This window comes from Lontra canadensis, unplaced genomic scaffold (genome assembly GCF_010015895.1).
Source record: "Lontra canadensis isolate GAN:19392208 unplaced genomic scaffold, GSC_riverotter_1.0 scaffold894, whole genome shotgun sequence".
Lineage (NCBI taxonomy): Eukaryota > Metazoa > Chordata > Mammalia > Carnivora > Mustelidae > Lontra > Lontra canadensis.
The window spans coordinates 1-6704 of record NW_022631878.1 but is presented as its reverse complement, the minus strand read 5'-3'; the positions used below and the strand labels follow the sequence as shown (position 1 = coordinate 6704).

Here is a 6704-nt window from a genome sequence, read left to right as displayed (position 1 = left end):
AACAACAACAACAACAAAACTCTCATGGAATACTGCAGTTATACGCATGCCAAATGATAGGCCAGCCCATACTCTAAGAGAATCAGGTTGGGTAGATGAGGCCGGTGGGTCTTATTTAAGAGCTGATGTAAATTAGATAGGACCCGGAATCCAGTAACATAGATTTTATGTGAGGAAATGTGCAGGTGATAAACAGCAGGAAAGACGGCGGAACTCAAGTTAAAACTTAGGCACGCCGTCCCTGGGTGGGCTCGAACCACCAACCTTTCGGTTAACAGCCGAACGCGCTAACCGATTGCGCCACAGAGACACAAGCTCCCCGTCCTCCCCCGCCTTCTTAGGTAGTCAGTAGCTCCTTACCTCGCCGCCTTCTTAGGTAGTCAGTAGCTCCTTACCTCGCGACGTGCCGCGCACTGGACAATAGACGTTCCAAAGCCTTGGAAAACCCGAGACTAAGATCGGAGCAGGTGCCGCGTGCTCATCACGCGAAACCTCGGCGCCGGGCGATTCTGAAGACAAAAGGGCACCCCAACGGCCTCTCCCCCTTTGCTCCCCACCCGCCTTAAACGCTAGGGTCCTCGTGGTCTGAGGCGAGTGGGCTCCGCGGGACGGTGCAAGTCGGTGGGCTCGCCTGATGGCACTTGCCGTTTCTCCGCCTTCACCAGACCGCCCTTCGTCGCCACCTGTCCTCAGGGGTGCGGGGGACCTGCACCAGGACCGCTGTGCGGGCTGGAGGGGGTGGGAAGAATACAAGCGGTCAGAAGGAGAGCATCTGTCCACATTCGGGGATGCCTTCGGGGCGGGGGGTGGGGGTGCTTCCGCTGCCTTCTTCGGTTTCCCGTGCCAAGCAGGGAAGCTCTGCGCGGGCAGCGGTCGTGGTGATGGTCGCTCTAACGTCCCCACGCCGAGATTGGGGGTCACAGACGCACCAGGACGCTCTCCTGGAACTTGTCAGATTCCACTGTCGTCTTTAGCTCTTAGGCCCTTCGTGAATGGAAATCCTGAAAAACTTTTCAAATGGAAATTTATTTTTTTCCAAACTCCTCAAACTTCTAACAGTTCATGGTGCGGCATCCCCAGCGGACGCCCCAGAAAGGGCCTACGTACGGCGGGCCGTCGGCACGCTTCGGCCGCGCGAGCCCAGCCCCGCCCCACGCGCGCCGCTGGCTTTCCGTGGGGGCGGGCGTGGGCGCCTGCCGCGGGAAGGCACCAAGAGAAAGGGGAGCGCCGGGGGCGCCGAGAAGCCGCGGAGGCACGTGTCCGGGGGCAGTGAGACTTCCTAGGCGGCCTGGGCAGCGGTGAGGACCCGATCCTGGAGAGAGGAGAATGCTGCTTTTATCCTAGGCGGATGAGGACGGAAGGAAAAAGAGAACCCGAAAGAAGGAAAACCGCGTAGACCTGTAGCTCTGTTTAAAAAAGGGGGACGGGGAGCCGCAAAATACCATCGAGGCTATTAGAACGACTTAGAACACAGCGGTTGCCAGCCGGCCCACGGCTCTCGGTCATCGTACAGTGCTCAGTACTCTGCGTTGCACTCGGCTGCAATCGCCTCAAAGCAGAGTCTGGTCAGGTTGTGGCGAGTGTTAAAATTCTGCAGAGTTGCGCCACTTACCAGCGGCTCGAGAGCACGGTTTCCCGAGACCCCCGCGCTCTGCGCTGAGAAAAGGGGAAACCGCACGGTGCGCGCTGGACTTAGAGGCATCTCGAAATGCTGGACTGCCCCACGTCTGGAAGGAGGTGAGGGAGGAGTCACCTTGTATTGATATCTTTCTAAAAATCATTGGTGAGGCTACAGCCATTTTTCTGGTTGAGGTATTTCAAACATCAGTAGGGCCTTTTTAGACCAAAATAGGGACGAAATGAAATGAGACTTCGCACTTTAGCTGATACTTTAAATAAAATCCAACGAATAAAATGAAATCTTAACATTTTTTTCTTCGAACAGTAAATGACTGAACATAGAGTGCACAAATCTGAAGCGCACAGCCCAGTGAATTTTGCTTAAAGTAACTGGTATCTCGATCAAATTAGGGAAAATTTATATTAGTCCAAAAATTTAGAGTTCCTTTCCAGTTGTCAAAAAAGAATCTGAGGGGCGCCTGGGTGGCTCAGTGGTTAAAGCCTCTGCCTTCGGCTCAGGTCATGATCTCAGGGTCCTGGGATCGAGTCCCACATCGGGCTCTCTGCTCAGCGGGGAGCCTGCCTCCTCCTGTCTCTCTCTGCCTGCCTCTCTGCCTACTTGTGATCTGTCTGTCAAATAAATTAAAAGAAAGAAAGAAAGAATCTGAAAGATCGAATGAAATGGGGCCTCTTGCGTGAAGGGGTTTTAAAATGAAGCCAGGGGGGCGCCTTGGTGGCGCAGCGGGTTAAGCCTCTGCCTTTGGCTGGGGTTGTGATCTCAGCGTCCTGGAATCCTGGAATCGAGCCCCGCATCAGGCTCTCTGCTTGGCGGGGAGCCTGCTTCCCCCTCTCTCTCTGCCGGCCTCTCTGTCTACTTGTGATCTCTCTCTCTCCTTCTGTCAAATGAATAGATAAAATCTTAATAATAATAATAATAATAATAGAATAAATAAAATAAAATGGAGCCAGGAAGCCATTAAGGAGATGGGCTTTTATGCACGTCTCCACTGGGTAGAATCAGGAATTTTTGAGTTGAGCCAAACCCCAAATATTACAAGGACTGAGCCCGAAAATATGTAACTTGCCACAGGAAGAGACTTTGCTTAGTGATAACCCTAGCAATCAATCATAGTCAAGATTAGCTTTCTGCCATCAACCCCAGTGGAAAGTCTGCTAGGGTCACTCTGGCGGCTTGGTGGGTTAAGAGTCAGATCTGGGATCTCAAAGTCTTGAGTTCAAGCCTTCTATTGGACTCTGTACTCCGTGCCACTTGGACTCTACCTGGAAAAGTTTTTAAAAGGCGGGGGGAGTTCTCGCTAAGCAACTCTTTAGGTTGTTATTCAAGTATGTGTGCCGAATTGCAGTTCTTTGATCCCAAATAAACAGTCTTATTAACCATTGCCTCCTGACGCCTTTAGGTTGCATGCCTGCTGTCAGAAGCAGGACCTGAAGTGACTTCACAGCAGGGCCAGTGGCTCCTGGAAGCTGCTGCAGTACCCATAGGAGACTTCTGTGCTCAGGGACAGTATATGAAGAGCCTTTCACTTGTACTGAGTCCTCTTAAACGTACCAACCTCTCCGCTTTCGGTTGGGGTCGTTGTCTTTCTTGGGGATCGGGTGGGTGGCTGCCCAGAGAGAGAGAGGCTCATTATGCCACTGCAGGGTTTTCACTATTGAGGAGTACTCTTTTGTTTCAAAGGCTTGCAAAACTTGTGATGCCCAGTGTTTTACAAGAACTGTTGGATCATTTAAAATTGCAGTGACCGTTCCAGGAAACCTTTGCGAGCACCCTTAAAAAAGAGGATTCCAAACCTCTCTGAGACAATGGAATGCATTCTTTGAATAGTATACAAAGGACAAAGTAAGTCCAAAACATCTCTGAAACTTTCCTTACACGGAATACAAATAATAATAATAAAATTTTAATAAAAGACTTTGGTCATCAGAGCAGGAAACCTTAAATTAGTCCATCTGCTAGAAACATAATTTGGATCCATCTATTCTCTTGAGCTTTCCCCTGAGACATAGCTAAAATTAAAACAAAACTATAAGATCTCTGTGTTTGTGTGCATATATGTATGTTACAGATATGGTATGTTGCTACCTTAGGATGGTATCGCCAAAATTAATTTTAAAACAGTTCTGCTTGGGCGCCTGGGTGGCTCAGTTGGTTGAGCAGCTGCCTTCAGCTCAGGTCATGATCCTGGACTTCCAGGATCGAGTCCCGCATCGGGCTCCCAGCTCCTTGGGGAGTCTGCTTCTCCCTCTGACCTTCTCCTCTCTCATGCTCTCTCTCACTCATTCTCCCTCAAATAAATAAATAAATAAAATCTTAAAAAAAAAAACCAAACAGTTCTGCTTAATTGGCTTAGGGAAAATTAAGTGTTTATAAATTAAGTATTCCTAAAGTTCTCAGAAATAGAATAAAGGCTAACCCAAATGTTTTCAAGTTCATGTAATTTAGGATAATCTTTGGTAAATAAAAGCCAATTCAAGTTTGTTGATTTAATAAAAACAAGAGCATCTTCAGTTATCCGCATTAAATATAATGCAGATAAACAACTTCTTCTACTTGGGTTTACTAATCAGATAAACTTGTGTTCTCTCTGTGTTACAAAATTTGTGAATGAAAGAAATAAAATGATTAGTTCGGGCCCCTGGGTGGCTCAGTCAGTTAAGCTGCTGACTCTTGATCTCAGCTCAGGTCTTGAGCTCAGGGTGGTGAGTTCAAGCCCTACGTTGGGCTCCAAGCTGGGCGTGGACCCTACTTAAAAAAAAAAAAAAAGAAAGAAAGAAGGGTGATTAACTGTTTAATGTCGCATCCAAGTATAAATTGTTAAAAACAAATAATTTAAATAAATATGAATGAGACCGTTTGTACTGTTAAACTAAATAGTGGATATTCATTGAATATCTAAATCATTTCCAAAAAAGATGAACATTAATTCCTAAACATAGTTTATCTAGCTTTGGCTTTTTAATTTTTACCAAAAAATTATTATGAGAAGGAATATATCTCTAAAAATTTTGAAATGTTTTTATTAAGTTTGCTAATATACTACAGGATGCTAACTTATAATAGACAGTTGCCTGCCTCTTTTTGTAAAATTTTTAAATTTTTTTATTAACATGCAATGTATTATCAGCCCCAGGGGTACAGGTCTGTGAATCGCCAGGTTTACACACTTCACAGCACTCACCATAGCACATACCTTCCCCAAAGTCCATAACCCCACCACCCTCTCCCTAACCCCCTGCCCCCGGCAACCCTCAGTTTGTTTTGTGAGATGATCCCATCTTGTTTCATTTATTCTTTTCCTATCCCCCACAACCCCGACGTTGCATCTCCACTTCCTCGTATCAGGGAGATCTTATGATAATTGTCTTTCTCTGATTGACTTATTTCGCTAAGCACAATACCCTCTAGTTCCATCCACATTGTGGCAAATGGCAAGATTTCATTTCTTTTGACGGCTGCATAGTATTCCATTGTGTGTGTGTGTGTGTGTGTGTGTGTGTGTGTGTGTGTGTACATACATACATACACCTCATCTTCTTTATCCATTCATCTGTTGATGGACATCTAGGTTCTTTCCATAGTTTGGCTATTGTGGACATTGCTGCTATAAACATTCGGGTGCACGTGCCCCTTTGGATCACTACATTTGTATCTTTAGGGTAAATACCCAGTAGTGCGATTGCTGGGTTGTAGGGTAGCTCTATTTTCAACTTTTTGAGGAACCTCCGTGCTGTTTTCCAGAGTGGTTGCACCAGCTTGCATTCCCACCAACAGTATAGGAGGGTTAGTTGCCTGCCTCTTAATAGTCACTAAAAAGCAAAGATTACAAGTGGTTAAAAAGGTTGGAAAAGGAGCTAAAAATACAAATGAATCAAAGAGAAAAATGTCAAAACACTTAGAACAGTAAGCATACATGAACTCTGCATATGTCATGTGCATTGATGTGCTGAGAGAATGCACACAAGGGAGCAGGTGTGCCTTTGGAAGAGGAAGAATCCATGAACTTTCCTAAGAGCTTTCTCCTACTGTGGAAGGATTTATTGTAAATTCTGTTTTTTCAAACTGCGGTCATAGACCATTAATGAGTTCTGATGAACGTTTATTTGAGTAGAAAATACAAATATTATCTCTATCTGCTTATGTAGTTGAATGGATGATATATGTATCTTCAATTTTATCTGTAATTTATAGATTTTGTTATAGGGGTATTTATCCATGTATGAATAAAAAAGAAAAAATTTTACTTAAAAAAGTAGAAAGGAGAGTACATGCCTGGCACATACGGAAAATAAGCAACACATGGCAGTTTATTGAACTTTTACTTCAGTTACTTATATGGTTTTATATGTGTATGCGCTGAGACATAATACACAGACTATTTCTTGCTGTGAAATGATGCAACATGTTTGAAAGCCGCTGCTTTTATACCGCAGTAAACTGAACGACGAAGGTTCTGTGTGGCCAGTAGAAAAGGCCAATACGGGAGCAGTTATCCTTTCTGTCCTGTACATGCACCGTGGTCACTCCTCAAAGCCAGGCTACAGCCGCTCTTTGGTGGATTCATAACTTTGTTACCTTGTCTTTTATGATTTATAGCCAGGCAGCAACCTTTGTTTAAAAGAACTTCTCCTTTTTCAATCTTAAGCATGAATGCTGCCTGACATAGCTTTACATCACACTTCAGTGAACCAGTGGCATCCGGAGCAAGGAATCTTTACGCATCACTTCTTCCTTGTTTGGTTACACAGCTGTGCTAGAGGACCGCTTTCTCTTCTTGGGAGCTTTAGGATTAGCCTGGCCTCTGCACCAGTCTTGAACCTCCCTCCTGGGTATTCTGCTGGGTGCCAAAGCCCCGCTGTGCTACCAGGCTTCGCTCGATTTAGCTACTGCACAGATCCAGCTTTCGAGTGTTGTTGCCCCACTACAATCAAAGGGATTCTGAATGGTTTGTTCCCTGTCTAGATCCAGGCTCACCCACTTCTCTCCAATAAATGGCATACACACGAATTTCCACCAGCGACTAGGGTCTTAGAAGAAGTACTGGCGAGTCAGCCTTTAGTTATCC

General features: G+C 45.6%; 1 non-coding gene across 1 annotated transcript; it reads right to left on the bottom strand.

Moving 5' to 3' along the window:
* Window positions 1-236: 236 nt before the first annotated feature.
* Window positions 237-310, bottom strand: TRNAN-GUU. Its single transcript has one exon. It is a non-coding gene; the product is annotated as a tRNA-Asn (tRNA).
* Window positions 311-6704: the final 6394 nt, after the last annotated feature.